General features: G+C 46.6%; 1 long non-coding RNA gene and 1 pseudogene across 2 annotated transcripts; both read right to left on the bottom strand.

Moving 5' to 3' along the window:
* Positions 1–35: 35 nt before the first annotated feature.
* LOC125507274 (uncharacterized) lies at positions 36–14,692 on the bottom strand (annotated as a pseudogene).
* Positions 14,693–18,688: 3,996 nt separating this feature from the next.
* Positions 18,689–23,440, bottom strand: LOC147972522 (uncharacterized). 2 transcript variants are annotated; one of them, XR_015602591.1, is made up of 4 exons: positions 22,970–23,440; positions 22,792–22,889; positions 20,030–22,360; positions 18,689–19,577 (listed from the first exon to the last, which is right to left on the bottom strand). It is a non-coding gene; the product is annotated as an uncharacterized LOC147972522 (long non-coding RNA). The 2 variants fall into 2 exon arrangements; XR_015602590.1 differs by having other exon boundaries at positions 18,689–20,093; positions 20,171–22,360.
* Between the last annotated feature and the right edge of the window lie 1,399 nt (positions 23,441–24,839).

Genomic DNA, 24,839 nt, shown 5'->3' with positions numbered 1-24,839 from the left:
ATTAGCGTCGGGAGAAATTTTAGCAGCATCTTGAATCAAGGGCTCACCTCGTCGTTGCCTACCAAAGAAGGAGGCCATGCCATGATGTAGGGGTGGATATGGCAGTCATCTAATGCATGACCGATGAGCTCGTCTACACTCTCTGTTTCCAGGCACAAGGATAGGATGCACTCGGTATACATATCATTCTTAACGACCGCCGAAACCTGCGCACACCATACTCTTCCGAACACATAGTTGCATCGATAATTGTACTCAGTGGGAAAACCTTGTAGTATGTCATCAGTTCGTCAACACCATCACCAGCGTCTCCCCAACCGCAAACAACAAGCGTGTCTTCATATATGTAAACCATGCAGAGATACCCATCGTCGGTCTGGCCAAGTCGGAATTCTGCACATTGCATGTCTTCCATGCCCGGCGGCAAATCCAGTCGAGAGAATTCCAGCGTCGAGTTGTCGAGCGCGACTATATAGGGTTGATCAATGTGTTTCCAGTAGGCAAATCCATCCACCATCAGCGTGTCGGGGCAAGACGGGAGCTGCCCCGTCGAGGTGTCCACCCAAGGGATGCTCTGCCACTCCCTGCAGCTGCTGTCCGATGAGAAGAGAGAGAAGCGAGCCAGCGTCCGGAGCCGGCGCCGGCGGCGGCGCACACAGACCACACCGAAGTATATCGGGTCATCCTTGAAGAAGATGATGTGGCACGCAAGGTAGCGGGGATGGCAGTTGGCCTCCTGGGCCGGGTAGGGGAAGACGTCCAGCGCCTGTGTGAGGGGGTTGTAAGGTTTTGATGAAGTCTGGCGCAGACAGGTTGAATCATTTACGTAAAAAGGTAGTATGGGAATTAAAATGAATGACGATATAGGTTATTATTTCCAGACATATAAAGGCCTACGACAAGGAGATCCGATGTCACCTATCCTGTTTAACATTGTGGTGGATATGTTAGCAATTCTGATAGGAAGGGCTAAGGAAAAATGGTCAAATAGATGGATTGGTACCTCATCTTGTTGATGGAGATGTGTCCATACTTCAGTACGCTGATGATACAATCATCTTTATGGAGCATGACTTGGCCAAGGCGAGAAACATGAAGCTGGTGCTATGCCTATTTGAACAATTGACCGGGTTAAAGATTAACTTTAATAAGAGCGAGCTGTTCTGTTTTGGTAGAGCCAAAGACGAACAGGAGGCGTATGGCAATTTTTCGGGTGTGAGTTGGGAGAATTACCTTTTTCTTACCTAGGTATTCCAATCCACCATCGTAGGTTAACAAACCGAGAATGGAAGTGCATCGAGGACCGATTTGAGAAGAAACTGAGTTGTTGGAAGGGTAAACTCATGTCATACGGAGGCCGATTAATCCTGATTAATTCGGTGCTCACGAGTATGCCTATGTTTCTCCAATCGTTCTTTGAGGTCCCAGTTGGTGTTCGGAAGAGACTGGACTTCTATCGATCGCGGTTCTTTTGGCAGAGTGATGAGCTTAAAAGAAAATTCTGACTTGCTAAATGGGATATCATCTATAGACCGAAAGACCAAGGGGGTCTTGGTATAGAGAACCTCGAAGTTAAAAACAGATGCCTTCTTAGCAAGTGGCTGTGGAAGCTCTCTTCGGAGAATGATGCCATGTGGGCTCAAATCCTACGCAGCAAGTACCTTCAGACAAAACTTTGTCCCAAGCTACAGTTAGGCCGACTGATTCACCTTTGTGGAAAGGACTGATGAAAGTCAAACAATCTATATTCAATAGGACGAAGTTTGTTATTGCCAATGGCACTAGCACGCGTTTCTGGGAGGATACTTGGCTCGGCGAGATACCCTTGGCCGTCCAATATCCGTCTTTGTATCGTATTGTTCAACGACGTGAGGTGTTCGTAGCTTCGGTATTTCAATCTATCCCCCTTAATATTCAGTTCCGACGGACGTGTAACGCCCCGAGACCGATGTGCCAGGTGTCGTTCAGTTATTCGTTGTCGTTGCCGTGTCATTTGCTTGTGTGTTGCATCTTATCATGTCATCATGTGCATTGCATCTTCATGTTTTCAAATCTTGCATCCGTCCCGGCCTCCTCGTTCTCTCCGTTGTCCGTTCTGAGCCCTACCACACTTGCACGTGCCCGCGGCATGTCCGAAATATTATTTTATAAGTGGCCAGAAAATGTTCTTGGAATGGGATGAAAGTTGGCGTGCGGTGTTGTTTTATTGTTAGTAGGCCGCCTGCCAAGTTTCATCGCGTTCGGAGTCCGTTTGACGCCCCAACGGATAAATATAGCGGCAATAGTAGCTGGTCTAACGTCGGACGTTTTCGGTCTCCGGAAACAGTCGCCGGGCCTCTCTCTCTTCTCTTCTCTCAGCTCGAGACCGTCTACACAGCTCACTACTCACCGTCAGGCCCTACCTAACCTCTCACGCCAGCCCGCGACCCTCCTCACGCTAGCCCGAAAGCTGTCCCGGACCCGACTCGGACAGTCGTTACCGCTGTGTCCGGATCATCCCCAAACACCTACAAAATATCATCGTTTTATTTATTGGACTCTTTAGCATATTTATTCTCATCTGTCGGATTTCGATCCAATGATCCACATCCCTCTCTTTTCGCCGACATGCTATATATAGCCCCAACCCTAAATCCTAGGGATCCGTCCCATCCATCCCATCGCCGCCGCCGCAATCTTCTTTCTCCTTGTTTTTAGCGCTGAGCCAACCAGCCACTTTCTCCTTGATCCAAATCCCCCCTCACGATCCAGCCCCATGCTTACACCGTCGCAGCCCGCAACCGGCCCGTCTGGGTCGATCTAGGCCCGAGGTGCCAGTGTTGCGCCGCCACCGTTCGCCATCCTCCTGCCCCGAGCGGGGTCGAGGAGATGAGCTCCAGATCGAGCTCTTGGAGCCGCCCGACCCCGCCCTCATCAGCGGCCTTGCTGGAGCCGCCACCGAAGGACACCCAGGCCGGACCCCGCCGCCCTGTTCCTCTCCTCCTCCCTCTGATTCTCCCTCGTCTTCCTCTCTCAAAACCCCTCTCTCCTGCAGGAGCTCCGCCATGGCCGCCCGATGGAGCTCGCCGCCGTGCCTCCTCCGGCTAGATCTAGGCTGGAGCTACCTGGATCCGCCGCCCTCGCATCCATCCCCATCGTCTGCCGGAATGCCCCGCCGTCGATGCGCCACCCCCCCTCCCACCGGTCGTCGCCGTTCCTGCCTGCCAGCGTGTGCGCATGCGAGCACAGGCACGTCTCCCGCGCGTGGGCCTCGGCCCACCGCTCGTGTTGAACCCAGCCTCCCAAGGCCCAACAGCCTCCAGCCGGGCCAAGGCCTGATGTGAGCTTTCCCCTCCAGATCCCTGTTCTTCTTGGGCCGGCCTCTGTTTCGGCCCGCATGTGTTTTTTTTTCAGCGCCTGGGATTTAGCTATTATTCGAGAGACAGCAGTTTTGCAGAATAGTCCCCCTAGTTCATGCATTTAATAACTCACTAACCGTGCATCGGATTAAAATGTTTTATATATGAAACTTGCTCAGAATTTTGTGTAGATTAATAATATCCAACTTTCACCCATGTTTTAAATGTTAAACATGCTGTTTGATTAAATTTGCTCCTATGCCATGTTAAAATGATTTAATTCATAACTAATTCACCGTAACTCCGAATTTAATAAATTATATATGTAAATGGGGTAGAAAAATGTCTAGTTTAACATGTTGCACTCATCTTGCATGTTTAACAACTCTAAAATAATGTTTAGGGCAGAACAGTACCAAACCTAATTTATGCTCATGAGGAGTTTCCGGAATTGTTGTTCGTTGTTTCCGGCCTCATTTAACCTTGACTAGATAGGTAGTTTTCATTAGCTTCACCCTCTTGCCATGCTTAACAACATTTAATATTGTTGGGTACATAAACGGGATCAAACTAAATAACTTATCGTGGTGTTTCGTCAATATGCAACTCGTTGCATATTGAGCTCCACTTAATTTGTAGGATTGCTTGTGCACTTTGCCATGCCATGTATCTTTAAACCGGACATGCATCATACTTGTTTGCACATCATGCCATGTCTATGTGGTGGTTGTTTACTATGTTGTGTGCTTCTTTTCCGGTGATTGCTTCTTCGGGTTGGTTCCGGTAACGTCGAGTTTGTGAGGAACCGTTCGACTACGTCCGTTTGTCTTCTTCATGGACTCGTTCTTCTTCCTTGCGGGATTTCAGGCAAGATGATCATACCCTCGAAATCACTACTATCTTTACTATGCTAGTTTGCTCGCTCTTTTGCTATGCCAATGCTACGATGCCTACCTTTTGCTTGTCAGCCTCCCAAATTGCCATGTCAAACCCCTAACCCACCATGTCCTAGCAAACCGTTGTTTGGCTATGTTACCGCTTTGCTCAGCCCCTCTTATAGCGTTGTTAGTTGCAGGTGAAGATTGAAGTTTGTTCCTTGTTGGAACATGGAGATGTTGTTCCTTGTTGGAATATTTATTTACCTGTTGGGATATCACGATGTATCTTATTTAATTAATGCATCTATATACTTGGTAAGGGGTGGAAGGCTCGGCCTTATGCCTGGTGTTTTGTTCCACTCTTGCCGCCCTAGTTTCCGTCATATCGGTGTTATGTTCCCGGATTTTGCGTCCCTTACGCGGTTGGGCTATTATGGGAACCCCTTGACAGTTCGCCTTAAGTAAAGCTCTTCCAGCAATGCCCAACATTGGTTTTACCATTCGCCACCTAGCCTCTTTTCCCTTGGGAGTCGCTCTCTCGAGGGTCATCTTTATTTTAATCCCCCCCCCGGGCCAGTGCTTGTCTAAGTGTTGGTCCGAAATGGGCAGCCTGCGGGGCCACCTCGGGGAAACTTGAGGGCTGGTTTTACTCGTAGCTTGACCTATCCGGTGTTGCCCTGAGAACGAGATATGTGCAGCTCCCATCAGGATGTCGGTGCATCGGGCGGTGTTGCTGGTTTAGTTTTACCCTGTCGAAATGTCTTGTTGTACCGGGATACCGAGTCTGATCGGAACGTCTCGGGTGGAGGTCTATTCCTTCATTGACCGTGAGAGCTTGTGATGGGCTAAGTTGGGACACCCTGCAGGGATTTGAACTTTCGAAAGCCGTGCCCGCGGTTATGGGCAGATGGGAATTTGTTAACGTCCGGTTGTAGAAAACCTGAAGTCGACCTTAATTAAAATGAATCAACAGCGTGTGTAACCGTGATGGTCTCTTTCCGGCGGTTTCCGGGAAGTGAACACGGTTGTTGGAGTTATGCTTGACGTAGGTAGTCCAGGATCACTTCTTGATCATACTTTTATCGACCGTGCTTTGCCTTCTCTTCTCGCTCTCATTTGCGTATGTTAGCCACCATGTATGCTAGTCGCTTGCTGCAGCTCCACCTCATACCTTGACCTTACCCATAAGCTTAAATAGTCTTGATCGCGAGGGTGCGAGATTGCTGAGTCCCTGTGGCTCACAGATACTTCCAAAATCAGCTTGCAGGTGCCGATGAGTCCGTACAGATGACGCAACCAAGCTCAGGAGGAGCTCGATGAAGATCTTGTCCTTTGTGTGGTTTCGTTCTAGTTGATCAGTAGTGGAGCCCAGTCGGGGTCGATCGGGGACCTTTGTCGCATTTGGGGTTCTTCTTTTATTTTGGTTCCGTAGTCGGACCATGAGTGTATTTGATTGATGTAATGTTTAATCATGTAATTGTGTGAAGTGGCGATTGTAAGCCAACTATGTACCTCTTTCCCTTATGTATTACATGGGTTGTGTGAAGATTACCTCACTTGCGACATATGCCTTCAATGCAATTATGTCTCTAAGTCGTGCCTCGACACGTGGGAGCTATAGTCGCATCGAGGGTGTTACAAGTTGGTAATCAGAGCCTTCCCCGACCTTAGGAGCCCCCATTGCTTGATCGTTTTTAGCAGCCGAGTTGTGTCTAGAAAAATGTTTTGAGTCCTTAGGAATTATATATCGGAGAGCTTAGGAATTCTTTTTACTTCCTAGTCTCCTCATCGCTCTGGTAAGGCATCATGACGTAGAGTTTTGATTCTTCTCTTCTCAAATTTCACTAAAAAAAAATTTTAGGATCACGCGAGTATCTTGGTTTTGTTCCGATGGTTTTGTGACGAGAACATTGTTCTTGGTGCCTCCTGTCAGTGGTTTTGTGGAAGTGTCCCGGGGAGTTGAGCTCTGAGGTGTTGTCATCATAATTTTATCGTTGCAATTCTGGAATACCTGAGTTTAGTACGCCGACATCGAAAATCTCTTTTATGCAGTTCGTTGGTGAGATAACCTCGACGCCACCCAGTACTGGGGCGGGAGTTCGGGAGTATCGCCATAACTTGTATAACGGATGCTTTTCGAAGGTTGAGGTAGATGATTTCCGAAGGTTTCTTGGTTATGTGTTGAAGGATGGATACAGCTGGATGTAGGATTTGCTAGTTTGGGTGAGATATTATGATTCCCGTGTATCCCCAACACCTGATTGCATAACCGGAAAGTTTCGGGAGTTTCATAGGTGGGAATTCAAGTAGCTCTTAGGATATCTTTCCGACAGATGTATGATATGAAATTGGGGTTCGACGTCTAGTGGTCCGCCTATTCACGGTCGGTTTTACAGTGGTCTCGTTGTGTCTTAAAGAGTCCTTGGCTATGCCGACTCGGGGACGCTTCGTATGTCATGTGCACTGCCTTGTACATGATGGTGCTGTACGATCGAGCCCGTGTAGGCCCCACCACGAAAACTTCGGACGAAATCTCTATCATATGTTTGTTCCGGCTTATTCTGCAAGCCAATCCCGTTGTTTTTGTTTTGAGTTGTGGTATTCGAGTTGCTTCGAAGTCAAATGTTGATTCCATACCTTTTTGAAACGGTGTTCTCATACTTCGATGTGAATACTAATCCTTCTTGATCATCGAGATTGTGCTGTCAATCCTTTTTAACCGGTGTGCTCCTCCTCAAGTGGATCCAATCATTTCAACATCCGCAAGATCAAGTATCAGTTCCTCTCAACGGTGTTCGTTTCATCCATTCCAAATTGTCTTTGTTTTTCCCACCCTGCCTCCCTTTGTTTTTCTCCAAAGATTCAGATTTCTTATCCAAGTATCCTTTATTGATGGAAAGCATCTCCATTCCTTTTCGTCAATTTTCTTATCCGGTGATGCTCATGAAGATGCTAACGAAGTTTCTAGTTCATCATTCTTCATTCTTTTTCTTCTCCGGTGGAACCAATTCAAGCTTTCGGTGTTGATCATATTCTTTTCCGTATTTCAATGTTTTTCTCTTACCGTTGCACCTCATAGTCATCCACCTCTTGCTATTCAATTGTTCCGGAGTGCTCAAGAAATCCCGAAGATTCGTGCTTACACTCTGCTTTCATTCAAGCTCTTTCAAGGATGTTATCTCATTCAAGCCATTTAAATTCAACCGGTGCAATCTCTCTTTGAAATCGTTCTACGGTGTATCTTTTCAGTGGGCCCTAATCCACAGGTCTTTTCCCAGGATCTTACCTGACTCTTCTTATTTTCCCGGAGATATTATTAAATTCTTTTCCAAGTTTGACGTAAGAATGAATTATCATCAGTCTTATGTTTTTCTCCAAGATCTTTCAAATTCATTTCATCGTTGATTCAATTTTTATATTCTTCTTTATTCTGGTGCCTCAACAATTCATGGTGGTGTTTCTCGTCATAATTCTCAGATTTTGGAGAACGAAGAAGAGTTTCTCTTTAATCTCGCTCCATTCTCTTCAAGATTCGTGATTCTAGCGTGTTGCCATCCTCTCGTAATTGTTTTGTTCGTGAGAATTCTTTTTCACCTATCCGGAGTAATTCAAGAGTCTTCTCAGTCTGTTATCGGGAGCCCATCATCGAAGATTATCCATTTCAGCTTCAGCTCTCGTTCTCCTAATTTTACCGGTGCTTCATTCAAGTAAGCTTTAATCGGCTCGTGAGCTCTTCGTTCTCATGTATCTAAATTCTCTCAAGCATCTTTGTTTCATTTTATAATTCTTCCCGGCGTCTCTTTATCTTCTCTTCGTTCATTTTCACTTCTTACGATGGTTCGTTCAAGTTTTTTCTTCTTTCTCATCATATCAATTCTTTCGTTCTTTTCAATCCTACCGGTGGTTCGTTGAAGACTTTCCCAAGCTTGCGCTATATCTCTCTTAATCCTTTCTACAAGAATAAGTAGTGTGCCAAATCCATTGTTTGTCATCAATTTAATTGGCGAAGGATACGCATAACGTAATTCTTATTTTTGTTCATCCAAGTGATTAATTCTTTATTCCAGAGCCTCATCAAAATTCTTGGTTTCAATTGTTTCATCTTTTCTTTCCCGGAGTTCCAAGCTCTAAATATCACGGAGATCCATCTAAATCATTACAAGGTTTGACCTTGTGTTCTCAACTTCTCTTTCCTTTCGTTTGATGATTCTTTTCTGACCGGAGTTCTTCGTGGAGGCTCAACTTGGTGGTTCATCAAGGATTCATATTCCTTCTCGAAACGTTCATCAACTTTCTTTTCAGAGGAGCTCAAGCTTTCTTCATATTTGTAATCCGGAGTGCATTTTCTCTCTACCGTATCATTGGAGGTTGTATTATGTCATTCTTGATAATTTGACTTCATGTTTTCATGATTCACATGTTGTCAAGATTGGGATATTTTAAATCCATCAATCTCGTCATTGGAATTATCTGGGGTTATATTTCACCTAAAGCTTTCCCTAAGGAGTAATGCTATTAATGGTGATATTATATGATCAAAGATTTTCATTTATCCTTCCGGTGATATAGCTTTCTCGTCTCCTTGTTCATTCCAATCCAATTCTTTTTCCGTGAGTGGCAGGTTGTCACCTCATATATTTGAGATATATTCCATAAGACCATATCAAGCTTAGTATTTTCATTGTTGGTTTTCCAACAACTCCGTTCGACCCTTCTCCTAAAGATGCCTTTTCGAACTCTTTTGTGGCAGAAATTGGCATTTTCTTCTCAATTCTCTTATTTCAATTATCTATCTTCTATTCTTTTGTTCCGGAGGCTTTCTGATGTTGCTCTCTTCAACCCATCTTTTCGTTCTGTCAGGATCATGTTCTTTTCATGCCTGTCCTTTTAACCGGAGTGTTGTGTCCTCTTTTCAAGTATCCTCTCATCTTGTCAAGTTCAATTCCTTCCATTTACAGGCGGAGTGCTGTCCAAATTATATCACTCTTATTCCTTCCCTATCTTGTTTAACCGGAGTGTTGTGCCTTTTTGCTCAAGTTCTTTTCGCCTTATCAAGCCTTGCATCTCCTTTCAACTGGAGTGCTGCCTGAATTTGGTCTTTCTTGATCCCCTTCCTTAACCGGCGTGTTTTCAATATATATCTTGCCTTTAAACCTCAAGGGTTTTTTAGCAATGTTCTTTGTCCCTCTTTCCTAACGGAGTGCTTTCGACTTTGTTCTCCTTCGTTGTATTCTTTTCTCGAATTTGTTCAACCTTTTCAAGGTTCGTGGGTTCACTCGTTTGTCAAAGAAGCAATTTGTTTTACCTCTTCTCTTATCTCTTCCGTTTGTCCCTCCGGTGCCATTCTAGATCTCGGGACGAGATCCTCTCGTAGTGGTGGAGTGTTGTAACGCCCCGAGACCGATGTGCCAGGTGTCGTTCAGTTATTCGTTGTCGTTGCCGTGTCATTTGCTTGTGTGTTGCATCTTATCATGTCATCATGGGCATTGCATCTTCATGTTTTCAAATCTTGCATCCGTCCCGGCCTCCTCGTTCTCTCCGTTGTCCGTTCTGAGCCCTACCACACTTGCACGCGCCCGCGGCACGTCCGAAATATTATTTTATAAGTGGCCAGAAAATGTTCTCGGAATGGGATGAAAGTTGGCGTGCGGTGTTGTTTTGTTGTTAGTAGGCCGCCTGCCAAGTTTCATCGCGTTCGGAGTCCGTTTGACGCCCCAACGGATAAATATAGCGGCAATAGTAGCTGGTCTAACGTCGGACGTTTTCGGTCTCCGGAAACAGTCACCGGGCCTCTCTCTCTTCTCTTCTCTCAGCTCGAGACCGTCTACACAGCTCACTACTCACCGTCAGGCCCTACCTAACCTCTCTCGCCAGCCCGCGACCCTCCTCACGCTAGCCCGAAAGCTGTCCCGGACCCGACTCGGACAGTCGTTACTGCTGTGTCCGGATCATCCCCAAACACCTACAAAATATCATCGTTTTATTTATTAGACTCTTTAGCATATTTATTCTCATCTGTCGGATTTCGATCCGATGATCCACATCCCTCTCTTTTCGCCGACATGCTATATATAGCCCCAACCCTAAATCCTAGGGATCCGTCCCATCCATCCCATCGCCGCCGCCGCAATCTTCTTTCTCCTTGTTTTTAGCGCTGAGCCAACCAGCCACTTTCTCCTTGATCCAAATCCCCCCCTCACGATCCAGCCCCATGCTTACACCGTCACAGCCCGCAACCGGCCCGTCTGGGTCGATCTAGGCCTGAGGTGCCAGTGTTGCGCCGCCACCGTTCGCCATCCTCCTGCCCCGAGCGGGGTCGAGGAGATGAGCTCCAGATCGAGCTCTTGGAGCCGCCCGACCCCGCCCTCATCAGCGGCCTTGATGGAGCCGCCACCGAAGGACACCCAGGCCGGACCCCGCCGCCCTGTTCCTCTCCTCCTCCCTCTGATTCTCCCTCGTCTTCCTCTCTCACAACCCCTCTCTCCTGCAGGAGCTCCGCCATGGCCGCCCGATGGAGCTCGCCGCCGTGCCTCCTCCGGCTAGATCTAGGCTGGAGCTACCTGGATCCGCCGCCCTCGCATCCATCCCCATCGTCTGCCGGAATGCCCCGCCGTCGATGCGCCACCCCCCCTCCCACCGGTCGTCGCCGTTCCTGCATGCCAGCGTGTGCGCATGCGAGCACAGGCACGTCTCCCGCGCGTGGGCCTCGGCCCACCGCTCGTGTTGAACCCAGCCTCCCAAGGCCCAACAGCCTCCAGCCGGGCCAAGGCCTGATGTGAGCTTTCCCCTCCAGATCCCTGTTCTTCTTGGGCCGGCCTCTGTTTCGGCCCGCATGTGTTTTTTTTTCAGCGCCTGGGATTTAGCTATTATTCGAGAGACAGCAGTTTTGCAGAATAGTCCCCCTAGTTCATGCATTTAATAACTCACTAACCGTGCATCGGATTAAAATGTTTTATATATGAAACTTGCTCAGAATTTTGTGTAGATTAATAATATCCAACTTTCACCCATGTTTTAAATGTTAAACATGCTGTTTGATTAAATTTGCTCCTATGCCATGTTAAAATGATTTAATTCATAACTAATTCACCGTAACTCCGAATTTAATAAATTATATATGTAAATGGGGTAGAAAAATGTCTAGTTTAACATGTTGCACTCATCTTGCATGTTTAACAACTCTAAAATAATGTTTAGGGCAGAACAGTACCAAACCTAATTTATGCTCATGAGGAGTTTCCGGAATTGTTGTTCGTTGTTTCCGGCCTCATTTAACCTTGACTAGATAGGTAGTTTTCATTAGCTTCACCCTCTTGCCATGCTTAACAACATTTAATATTGTTGGGTACATAAACGGGATCAAACTAAATAACTTATCGTGGTGTTTCGTCAATATGCAACTCGTTGCATATTGAGCTCCACTTAATTTGTAGGATTGCTTGTGCACTTTGCCATGCCATGTATCTTTAAACCGGACATGCATCATACTTGTTTGCACATCATGCCATGTCTATGTGGTGGTTGTTTACTATGTTGTGTGCTTCTTTTCCGGTGATTGCTTCTTCGGGTTGGTTCCGGTAACGTCGAGTTTGTGAGGAACCGTTCGACTACGTCCGTTTGTCTTCTTCATGGACTCGTTCTTCTTCCTTGCGGGATTTCAGGCAAGATGATCATACCCTCGAAATCACTACTATCTTTGCTATGCTAGTTTGCTCGCTCTTTTGCTATGCCAATGCTACGATGCCTACCTTTTGCTTGTCAGCCTCCCAAATTGCCATGTCAAACCCCTAACCCACCATGTCCTAGCAAACCGTTGTTTGGCTATGTTACCGCTTTGCTCAGCCCCTCTTATAGCGTTGTTAGTTGCAGGTGAAGATTGAAGTTTGTTCCTTGTTGGAACATGGAGATGTTGTTCCTTGTTGGAATATTTATTTACCTGTTGGGATATCACGATGTATCTTATTTAATTAATGCATCTATATACTTGGTAAGGGGTGGAAGGCTCGGCCTTATGCCTGGTGTTTTGTTCCACTCTTGCCGCCCTAGTTTCCGTCATATCGGTGTTATGTTCCCGGATTTTGCGTCCCTTACGCGGTTGGGCTATTATGGGAACCCCTTGACAGTTCGCCTTAAGTAAAGCTCTTCCAGCAATGCCCAACATTGGTTTTACCATTCGCCACCTAGCCTCTTTTCCCTTGGGAGTCGCTCTCTCGAGGGTCATCTTTATTTTAATCCCCCCCCCCCGGGCCAGTGCTTGTCTAAGTGTTGGTCCGAAATGGGCAGCCTACGGGGCCACCTCGGGGAAACTTGAGGGCTGGTTTTACTCGTAGCTTGACCTATCCGGTGTTGCCCTGAGAACGAGATATGTGCAGCTCCCATCAGGATGTCGGTGCATCGGGCGGTGTTGCTGGTTTAGTTTTACCCTGTCGAAATGTCTTGTTGTACCGGGATACCGAGTCTGATCGGAACGTCTCGGGTGGAGGTCTATTCCTTCATTGACCGTGAGAGCTTGTGATGGGCTAAGTTGGGACACCCTGCAGGGATTTGAACTTTCGAAAGCCGTGCCCGTGGTTATGGGCAGATGGGAATTTGTTAACGTCCGGTTGTAGAAAACCTGAAGTCGACCTTAATTAAAATGAATCAACAACGTGTGTAACCGTGATGGTCTCTTTCCGGCGGTTTCCGGGAAGTGAACACGGTTGTTGGAGTTATGCTTGACGTAGGTAGTCCAGGATCACTTCTTGATCATACTTTTATCGACCGTGCTTTGCCTTCTCTTCTCGCTCTCATTTGCGTATGTTAGCCACCATGTATGCTAGTCGCTTGCTGCAGCTCCACCTCATACCTTGACCTTACCCATAAGCTTAAATAGTCTTGATCGCGAGGGTGCGAGATTGCTGAGTCCCTGTGGCTCACAGATACTTCCAAAACTAGCTTGCAGGTGCCGATGAGTCCGTACAGATGACGCAACCAAGCTCAGGAGGAGCTCGATGAAGATCTTGTCCTTTGTGTGGTTTCGTTCTAGTTGATCAGTAGTGGAGCCCAGTCGGGGTCGATCGGGGACCTTTGTCGCATTTGGGGTTCTTCTTTTATTTTGGTTCCGTAGTCGGACCATGAGTGTATTTGATTGATGTAATGTTTAATCATGTAATTGTGTGAAGTGGCGATTGTAAGCCAACTATGTACCTCTTTCCCTTATGTATTACATGGGTTGTGTGAAGATTACCTCACTTGCGACATATGCCTTCAATGCAATTATGTCTCTAAGTCGTGCCTCGACACGTGGGAGCTATAGTCGCATCGAGGGTGTTACAGGACGCTGGCGGGCAATCGTTGGGAGGAGTGGCTCCGTCTAGTTAGGAGACTGATGGGGGTCCAACTTTCCAAACAACCCGATGAATTACGCTGGAAGTTGACTAAGTCTGGAGTATTCACAGTTAAATCAATGTACATTGATGTTATTAATTCGAACTCCACTCCTACATCCAAGCATGTTTGGGATATCAAAGTACCTTTGAAAATAAAAGTGTTTATGTGGTTTGTCCATAAACAAATTATTTTAACCAAGGACAATTTGAAAAAGCGTAATTGGACAAGGCCTACTAGGTGTAGTTTCTGTGATCGGGATAAGACTATAAAACACCTCTTTTTTGATTGCCCGTTGGCCAAAGTCCTTTGGCAGACGGTTCACATTGCTTTCAATATCAAACCACCGAATTCTGTTAACGCGTTATTTGGGACATGGCTGAATGGGATTCCGCCTGACTTAGCGAAACACATTCGGGTTGGGGTTTGCGCTTTGCTGTGGACTATCTGGACTTGCAGAAATGATTTGGTCTTTAACAGAATATCATGTATTCATTTTTTGCAGGTTATATTCCGCACTACGGCTCTGATCCGTTCGTGGTCACTACTCACTCAGACGGAGGCCAGGGAGCATTTGGTTACTGGATCTTTCCGCTGGGAGATGGTAGCTCGGGATATCTTCAACCGGTTTGGATGGCGATCATGTAATAGGATAGGCATCTAGTTTATCTATATAGCCAGCCGGTTGTGGCATCTTATCTTGGCTAGTCGATGTTTCTAGCCTTTATGGCTCTGTGTGAGCTTTCTTTGTTTTCATTTTGTTTGGAGACCTTGGAACCATGTTGACACTGTTTTGGTGGTTAATAAGATGGCCGTATGCATCATTCTGATGCAGAGGCCGGGGAGTCCCCCCTTTTTCGAAAAAAAGGTGGCCAGCTGCCTGGTTTTCTGGTTGTGGAGGACAAGGTAGCAGCCGCGGCAGGTATTGATCTCCCACCCGGTGTCGCCGCCGGTGCTTTCCGGGAGGCGGGTGAAGAGGAAATCGGCGCCGCTGACGGCGGCGGCGGCGTCCGGGTCGGAGCGGCTTCCGAAGGGGACGAAGGCAGGGGTGCCTCTCTGCCAGAACGAGTCTTCGAAGACTCCCAGGACCTGGGGCGGGTGGAGCGCCATGAACAGATATCAGAAGTCGGGGGAGGTTTTTGCGGCGCGGAGGAAGGTGCGGCAGGCGAGGGTGGCACGGACGAGGCTTGGGAGGGAGGGGAGGCGGAGGAGGATCTCGCGGAGGAGGTCGTCACTGATGTCAGCGATGGTGGTGGCCGCTGGATCATACTTCGCCGGCGCCATCCACGGCGACGGTGAGCCTAGTTGGGAGGCCATGGCGACCGGGTTGGAGCTCCAAACGGCGGCGGCGAATTTTGGTTTTGAGGTAAACGACAGCGGAAAGGAATTATTTGTACGGGATCACCCGGGCCAAATCGGAATGGATACAAACTAAACTTCTTTTTTTGAACTTGATTGATTACAAACTAAACTTCTTTCAGCTAGGTGGACTCAGACAGCATCTACAATTAGATTGGTCTAATTAGACCCGTATGCTTTCAAATTGTCCGGGATAAAGAGAGGAGAGAAAAAAAAGGGGGGGGGGGAGTGATTCCGGCGGATTGGGTCCGCCATGATGAGCTGCCGCGACATGTCTGGACACCCAAATTCCCCCCTCCCTACATATGCTTGGGTTCTAGAGTTGCGGTATGAACACAACTTGAGGAAGAAAATCTCTTAAAACACTATATTGAAATTAAAGATAGTTATAAATAGGAAAAAACTTAGTTTCTCGACGGTCGCCCTTGGCCTTGTCGTCGGAGTAAAATGAGATGACGATGACGTAGTTAGGCATCATCATGGCCATCGCCGGGAATTCCTCTTATGTCGCCGCTGCCTCCTTATCCTTGACGTCACAATGACTCATAGGTGGTCATGTTACCGGAGGTCATGGGTGTATGTCGCCTACGACTCCTCGATGGTGCACCACTCGTCTATTACCGCTCCATGTCGGTGATGTGCTCGCGGTACCGGAGCTCATGACAGCACTACTCCCGTGAAACGTCAAAAGCATGCGCTCCTCCTCCTCAAGCCACACTGCTTCTCATCCTTGCTCGCTGATCTCATTATCCTCCTGCTCAAGATCCATATTGTTGTGCTCGTGCGGCTATAGTTGTGATGCCTCCTCCATCCATGTTGTCTAGGAGCATCTGCAGCTCCGCCATGCCAACACCTGAGAGTTATGGGTAGATGGAGGTTTGATCTTGCTGCGAAGGCGGATGCGCTGACAAAGGTTGACGATGAGCTCGCATGGACTGGATCCGCGGCTATCGGCGGGGGGCGCCATGAGGTGGCACATCCACCATGGGAGCCGGGCAAACAAGTGGTGATATCCCTCACAATCTTGTTTGGCATGACTGAGGAGGGGCGGGTGGGGTCTAATCACAAATATACAACGATAAAAGGACTAATGGTGGACGGTTGTGGTGGAATCGACGCGCCGATGGGGTGGGTTAATTTCACTCCCACGTTGAAGTAGGGTTTTGGGGCGCTTTTGAGGTGGTAGACGGAAACTCTTATATATTGGTGGGGAGGATTTTTTTTGTGCCGCGCCAAATAGTATTTGTAGTTAAAGACGTTTTGCGCTTCGATTAGAGTGAGTTAAAGCCTAAAAATGACCTTATTGGACTTAGACTGTTGTTTGGGTGATTAGAGTTGTCATTTAGGAAAGCTAAAAGAACAAAGATATAGGGAGAACAAAGAGAAGTAGGCACACAAGGTCTCTTGAGGACCGAGAGCTCATGTGAGATTAAGGTTAGTTAGAGTGGGGAGTAACTTAGACTATTAGTGTCATGCATATGACACTAGTCTTTGTTACTATCTTCATAGTGCAAAGTAATATACAAGTAATATCATAGATGATAGCATTTATTACATTATAGACTCATTTTGCTTTGGGTTGCGTTACGTTACAATAACATGTTATGTTACTCCAAACACCTCTTTCCTCATTAACTATATGCCACATAAGCAAACTTGTCTTGAAATGCGCTATGTTACTTGCTAAGTTACTCCCACTATGACCAGCCTAAGAGCAAAGATTATGGTATGCTCGCTCTCTTTTGGTTTAAATGGCCTGTCTCAAATTTCTTAGGAACCAAGAGAGATGGTGAGTGGAGGGAACGAATTTCATGAGCTTATTTTTTTTCTTTCAATTAGCACGCTTTATTTCCTCCGGAAAAATTGTGCATGTGCGTGAAATGTGCCCCCACCCTTTCGACTCCCCAAGTAGTCCAGTCCCTCCCACTGAGGCCCTGTTTGGTTCATAAGTCCTAGGACTTTTTCTAGTCCCAATTAAAAAGTCTCTAGTCCCTAAAAAGTCCCTCCCTGTTTGTTTTCAGAGACTAAAAAGTCCCTAATCCCTTCCTAGAGGTTATTAAATGACCATGTTACCCCTAGTATATAGAAAAATAACAATCAAACAACACCATGGGGTGGCGGGCCATTGAATGCATGGAGGGGCATTGTTGGAAAAGTCCCAAAAAGTCCCAAAAAAGACCCTCCTTGAGAGTCTTCTTCATTTAGTCCCAAATGCCTAGTTTAGTCCCTAAAAAGTCCCTCCCGTTTGGTAAAAAAGTCTCTAAGAGGGACTTTTTCTAGTCCCTACACAAAAAAGTCCCTGGAAACAAACACCCCCTGATTTGGTATGCATGGTGCATTGCATCTCTCTCTCTCACACACACACACACTCTCTCTCTCTCTGTCTTCCTCACTCTCTCTCTCCGTCACTCATCTACATAGTGCATATACTAGAATACAACTGGTTTATTATTTCGATGATTGCATGTGCTGATTAGATGCAGTGTGACATTTAACGCACTGCAACCAAAATCTGGAAATTATGAGATGGGCCATTCAAACCGGAGGGGGGGGGGGGTATGGTGATAGTACCCTGGAGCTGGATGTGGGGACGTATATATTGGCGATGAGATTGAGGCCTTTTTTGGTTCATAGGGTAGGAAAATTATAGGAATAGAAAAGTCATAGGAAATGAGATGACATGCATCTCAAATCCTATGAGTAGGAATAGGAAAGGAGATGTCCTTTGTTTCACAATATAGGAATTTTTTCCGTTGAGTCTAGGCTAATGTTTATTTTTCTATGAAATGTGGAGGATAGGAAGATTTCCTCCATAGAAATAGGATTCCATTCCTACAAACCAAAGAGCTCTATAGGATTTTTTTAATAAAAATCCTACCCTATGAAATTCCTATAAAATTCCTCCAAACCAAAGGAGGCCTCGTTGCAGCTAAGGTGTCCAACTGCTTTCAACAATTACTTGGATGTGGTTTTGATTGTGGCTTTGGAAGTGATTTTGGAGGTGCTAGTCATAATCGTAGCTACAATGGAGATAGCAATGGTGGTGTTGACTGGAGCAACATTTGAGCTTGGTGGTCGCATATCTAACAACTTTGATGTTTCATTTTGTGGACTATGTTTTGATTTTTTTTCTGGATGATCTATGTTTGAGAATGCTTGATGACCTATTTGTGATATTGGCATAACCATTTTGTTACTTGTCATTTCCATGTTTGAAAAATAAATAAATTTGAATCTCAGCTGCTGCGGTTGAATTGTGAATTTCAATATGATTAAACCCTAACATTATAAATATTATATTTTGAACTATTGTCGTGTCAAATTGAAGTGTATGTGCAGAAAAAGAAAAGAAAAAGATATGGGAGCTACTCCCTCCGTCCGAAAAATCTTGTCCCTCAAATGAACTAGAAGTGTACGCGCGCTTTGCCGCGCCATTTCTCTAACCATTAGACAATGATGACGCTATCATTCAGACAAAAGTTTTTTGAGCTGGACTGCATGAAGCCAATTCCAAATTCCAAATGACAGTGCAGGATGTCTGATCTGTTTATCTAAGCTATCCTAGTTGATTTCAATCCTTGAAACACTATCCTGATCCATGGCCTTATACGTATTAGTGGATTACAGTGGAGTTCTTCTCCATGTTCTATTTGCAAATTTGTGTCTTCCTGAAACATCCAAAAATAACAAAAAACAAAGCCACTATGAAGTAAATTAAATTGCAATACCGAGGTGATGAATAGGTGTCTTGCTAAACCATGAACTCGAACCCAAATATTTTGAAATGTACAATCAAATGTTGTTGAAAGTGAATGGTATAACAAGCAGCAAGGGCACCATCAACACTATTAGCTGCTTAGCACCAGAAGTAGCATGTATGCATCAGGTGTAAAAGTTTGCCAATACCATATGAGACTTCTAACCCAAATGCAGTGTGAACACTTAGGGAACCTCTCAAGATTACAAACCCACATGAACCTCAACAATATCATTCTCCAAAAGAAATTAAACAGTTGTTTTGATCAGATTTTTGTAGTCGCCAATAAGCATTCACTTTCTGAATTTTGCATTCACCAAGAAAAATTCACTTATTTCTGAATTTTGTAGTGCCGTTTTGAGGCTCGATTGGCACTAAAATTGGCAAGAGAGGTCATCTAAAAATAACAAAGCTGCATGGTCGCAGTAGTGGTCATCTAATAATCCACATGCTGTCGCGCTGTTGTCAAACTGCGCTGGTCTTGGGTTGTGATCGAAGGACCTCCAGGCCGGCTCTGCCTGGAGACTTGCGAAGAGTTCGACGACGCAGTGCTGTACAAAGATCGTTTACCACGGATGCACATGTTGGGCTGTTATTCCTGACAGAGGAACGGCCAGGATTCAGGGAAAGAAGCCACATCGCGGGAGAGCACCGCTCGTCGCAATCAGGGGAGAACTTGGTGCGCCCGTTGAGGGGGAGCCTCACGCCCTAAAGACGACGGCCAACTCACATGGATCTCCGCCTGAGGCAACAGTCGCTAGGATGTCATGGCCGCCTCTAGTGTGTCTCCATCGCAGCTTGCCAGGTGGTGCCACCTATCACATATATACAGCCAACTACATGCAAATCCCATAGATCACAAATAGGAGAGCATGAAACCTGCACAAAACACATTTACTAATAATACGACCAGTTACTGAAGTTGCAAGTTGGGCAGCATTATTCACTATAAACAGCTTTGCACAACGACCCCGGGACTTCTTTACCAATGCTACAATCTAGTCAGAACTTACATAGTTGAAGTGTAACAGGGGACAAAATAAAATTTCATCTCCTTAATCTGAGCTAACACATTTTTTTCTAGAATTCAGTGCAGTAGTTACAATGACTAAAAGAAGCATAATTTCAATTTCACATTTTTTTCTCCAAACTGATGCCAAGTAAAAGTGTAAAACACAAATATTCTCTGGGAATATATATCAGAATATATAACATGAAGAATATTTGATGTTATGCCTTGGTATTATTTCATAGTGACATCTCATCAAGATATGCTAATATGTTTGGACCTTCATTAATAAACCCCTCAGAAATTAAAGCTGGATGCAAACCTTTCTCCAGGTCAAGTGAATGACGGGTAGAGGAAGCATTACTGTAATAGGCTGTTGCCAATTCCTGCAAGCAAAACCAATCCTAAGTTGATAGATTTTCTTATTCAACTATACAAACGGCAAAAATTTACAAATACTTACCGGAAAAGGGTTTCCCCCCGCTTTGTATTCCAAAGCAACGAACACCATACACATAGCATTGCTGGGGCGAGCAGCACAACAAGCCCAAAAGAAAAGAAGAAAAGAATGCCAACAACGGCAGTTCGACAAAGCATGGATGAATCGCCACCGCTGTGCCCTCCAGAGACACACCACCACCGCCCGAGGCTCCGATCTGCCGCGTACCAAGCGGTACCTTCAAGAAGGAATGCGACGCCGACGACGCTGCCGCCCGGACGAGTCCTAGAGTTTCCCCCGGTACACGGAGGGAAGTGGAGGATGGCTACCACCGACACCCTCCAAGAAGGAAAGGTGGCACCCGTCGGTGTCACCGCATCGGAGCCGGCCGAACCGGCAAGGATTTCTCCCGCACACCAACCCCACCGCCCAACCGGAGCCGACCAGCCAAACCACCGCCCAACACCATGCGCCATCGCGGATGCGCCGCCACCCAAGCTGTCTCACTACGAGCACCAACATGAGGCCAAGAAGGCCGGAGAGAAGAGCCAAGCGACAGGAGCAGCAACACCAAGGCCGAGCGGGAGGGAACAACCTCCTCCGCCGTCGTGCAAGAGGCCCGTGCCTCCGGCACAGTCGCGGTTGCCGTCCGAACACGGCAGCGGGGCAAACCAGGCCACCCCTGGCCCGGCCAGGCCCGCAACGGGCCCGCTAAGCCCCGCCGGCCATGCTGCAGCAGGCTGGCGCCGGCGCCGCCAGCACCTCGCCGCTCAGCGCTGTTCCCTCGCCTCCCGGAAGACTCGCCACGGATCAGCCCCGCCGCTGGCCCGCCCAGGCCCAGAGGGGGCCCGTAGGGCCCAGATCTGGGCCGAGCGCCGCCGCCAGGACCCACCGCTGCGCCGCCCCGCCGCCAACGACGCCGCCGCCGTCCAGCCGCCCGCCCGCGCCGCGCCAGGGAACCCCGCCGCCACCCGGTCCGTCGCCGCCTAGGAGCACCCCTCGGTGCAGCTCCGCCCCGCACCGGAGAGCCATCGGGAGATCGGGAGGGGAAGGTCAGGGGGCCGCCGCCACCAGCGACCCCGGGGCCAGGGCGGCTGCGGGCGCCAGCGACGGCGGCAGGAGGAAGGGGAGATGTGGGGACTGGAGGAGGGAGGCGGCGATGCGCGGCCGGTCGCCCGCGGGGGCGACGCGGTCGTGAGAGCTCGAGGGGGGGGCGGGGGGGGGGGGGTAGTCACCAAATTATAAGGGTGCAGTACAAAACAAAACAAAATGTATGTGTTCTTACAAATACTTATGCACTTGCAATCTACCCAGATCAATGCTTCGATGAAGTGTAAAATAGTTGGTTCTCACTAAATGATGAGTCACCTTGACAGCTAATGTCCTAAATTAAAGTTACTTCTGAAAGCATTGTCAATTAGCAACATAACATATGTATTTACAAATACTTATGCACTTGCAATCTACCCAGATCAATGCTTCGATGAAGTGTAAAATAGTTGGCTCTCACTAAATGATGAGTCACCTTGACAGTTAATGTCCTAAATAGAAGTTACTTCTGAAAGCACTGTCAATTAGCAACATAACATATGTATTTACAAATACTTATGCACTTGCAATCTACCCAGATCAATGCTTTGATGAAGTGTAAAATAGTTGGTTCTCACTAAATGATGAGCCACCTTGACAGTTCATGTCGTAAATAAAAGTTACTTCTGAAAGCACTGTCAATTAGCAACATAACATATGTTCTAGAATGGCAGTCTGTCCTTCATATAATCTTGATAGGAGTTATTTTATTAGAACACCTTTTATTTCAAGATATTTGTTAACATCCCGCAAAAAAGTAGTTATTAACAGAAGTTTCTTCTAAAACAAAGTAGATTCTCAGCATAAAGCTCTTTTCTCTATTCCAAACAGAGGAATATATTGGAACATGTGTAACACATTTTCTTTAATAGAAGGCTTTTTACTGAGTGTAGCCTAGCTCAAAGGCAAAAATCAGATCATCTACTTACTTAACGATGTCACTCATACTTATGACCTTCCTGCACGAAATTAAATATTTCAATTACCTGATTCCGAAATTTGTAGTAGCTGAACAAAACCTGCTTCATACAAGAGATCCTGTTGGTTCCCTATTGTTGCTTGCTGCTCCTATCACCTCACTCCAGATGTAACCTGGAGCTACCCATTGAAGATTGTAATATATATCTGAAATAGAAAAGGTTGAAAATTTAACAACAAACTATCGTGTCTCATAAAGATTCATAATGTGACAGCCATTAACACCGAACCCAATGCTCCAAAGAAGTATCGCAAAAAATTAGTACAGAAGGAGACCATTGTTAATCCGATCTCTATACACAGATGTCATTATTTTTTCAGTTCATGGCTTCTTGCCACTAAAATACTACTCCAAGAGCAGTAGTAAACAATATACAGTACAACTCAAAGAGCAGGAGGGGAAAGTCCATGAAAGTAGTGTTGAGTCCGAGCCTCCTCCGAGGCAGCCAAGAACCCCCTGCCACACATGTTCTTCAGAATGAAAATCCTATGGATAGTTACTACTTCTTCGAGTGGACACAAAAGGTGTATATGAAGATTAACTCCTTGGGCAACATCTAGAAATTCAGTGAGCTCACCCTAAAATCCATATATAGCTTGTCCGACCAAATAAGTAGAGGCCTCCAAATAGCCCATGATTTTGCTCGGAATTAAGATCTACTTTTCTGAAATTAGCCTGGGAGAAAACAATATAACCAGACAGAGAGATTAGGAAAAGAGAGAACCGAGTAGGTGGGGTGGGGAGGGGATGCGGACCATGGTGGGCTTGAGCTTGAGGAAGGGTGGCGGACGTCCCTATCCAGCGCCACCACAAAGCGTACGTCCTGACGGCGGCGCGACGCACGATGAGGGCCTTGGCAGCCTCCCGCAGCTCCCACACCGCCCGCTCCTTCAGGTCGTGAAGCTCTCACTATCCTTCCGCCTAACCTGCCCAGCCCCATAGGCCATAGCCCTTACTGTAGAAACCGGCCTGGGGTGGGCGATGGAGCGGTGGATGGGGACGCCGGGGTATGAGGACGAAGGCCACAAGCAATCTCGTGGTGCGTCACAGATCTGGACGGAGGAAATAGTGGGCAAGGTGGTGTAGCCGGAGAGGATATGTGCGGTGGAAGCCGGCGTTGGGTGGCCGGCGAGCGCTAGGCGGGCGGAAACTACAGGGAGAAGAGAGATGGGAGGGTGGCTCACGAGCTCAAGGGCATACAAAGTCAACATTGCTGATCTGAACAAACCGTCCTCGCAAAAAATAATTCTGAACAAACCGACTATTGGATGGGTGGCTACCTGGACGTCAGTTGCGATCTTTCTCTGACAAGTGCCATGCACTTCCGAAAAAAAAAAACAATCGAGCGCTCCCAGGGCACCAATTCCTGCGAGCTTAGAAATGTATCTAACGCTAGATACATCATTTGAGAGACGAGTTCGGGACAAACTTTTTCAGACGAAGGGAATGCTACTTAAGTCGAAAGCATTTGTAGGCCTATGTAAATGGGGCATGCCCCTTTTGAACTTTAGACTCTCTAAAATAGGGGCTATCATTGAAGATGTTTTTTGAGATATCATCTGCAATACCCCTATACTACTATTAACATGCCGGTAGCAACCCCTATTGCACTTGTTATTGACATGTCACATATGAACTCCATGTTTGTGTAACCATGTTGGGCGCCCATTTAAATGAAGCCAACACACGATATGTTAAGCTGAAATTAAGCATGTAGGAGATGCCTCACACCATTTCCATGCATATTACTCATTGAAAAAAATAGAACACTATAGCGCAGTTAATAGCACATTATAGCATTTTGAGCAGTGTTTTGCTAGCATACGATGTCTCGCTAATAGCATGCTATAGCACGATATAGCACGCCAAGAGCATATTTTAAGGGCGGCGCTATTTTGCTATAGCACGTTATTTTTTCAATGGTATTACCAGGTTGTTTCGATCCAAGGACAACATCACATATGCCATATTTTCTTGAACCTCACACCCTAATTGCAACACCGCTAGAAAAGGATTGGTTTTATGGGTGGAAAGACTGATCATGATGCCAGATAAGAAACTAATGCTCTTACAACTTAGCAGAATGGCTCAAGCCACGTTGGGAGGAGCGTTAGGGCGAACGGTTATCCATAGCATCACCGATTATAGGTGGAAAATAGAATTAGTTGGTTGGTGTTGAAGTGAGGTGGTGGTGAGTGCCCGTGATCAACATGGGTGGTAATGGACAAGGGGTGGCCGCTGAGGCGCAAAAGGTGCTCTTTGCCATTGTTCGGGAAGCTACAACTTGGGTTGCTGCTGGTCGTCTGCGGTCGAGAGATGAAGCTTTTTGTGAAACGTTAGCAGCGAGACTCTAGGATTGTAGGTAGGTGGATTGATGAGATGTGCTTCATAATCGAGGGATGCACAAACATGCCATCATAGATGAACAATCTTGCTCCTTTTATAAAATATGAATACGCACGCTAGTGCGTATTCAGGAGAAAATAGGTTCATAGCCTGAAGAAATAGAAGGCTGTGATCTCAACTACTCCCTCTGTAAAGAATTACAGAGGGAGTACATCACTACTGCCCAAAGACTAACAAGGAAATGAGTAACCAGCCTGGGACCTTAATTTTGCTTGTATG

This window comes from Triticum urartu, chromosome 5A (genome assembly GCF_056163025.1).
Source record: "Triticum urartu cultivar PI428250 chromosome 5A, HENAU_Tu73, whole genome shotgun sequence".
Classification (NCBI taxonomy): Eukaryota; Viridiplantae; Streptophyta; class Magnoliopsida; order Poales; family Poaceae; genus Triticum; species Triticum urartu.
The sequence above is the reverse complement of the archived record's forward strand: the minus strand, read 5'-3'. Positions and strand labels throughout refer to the sequence as shown.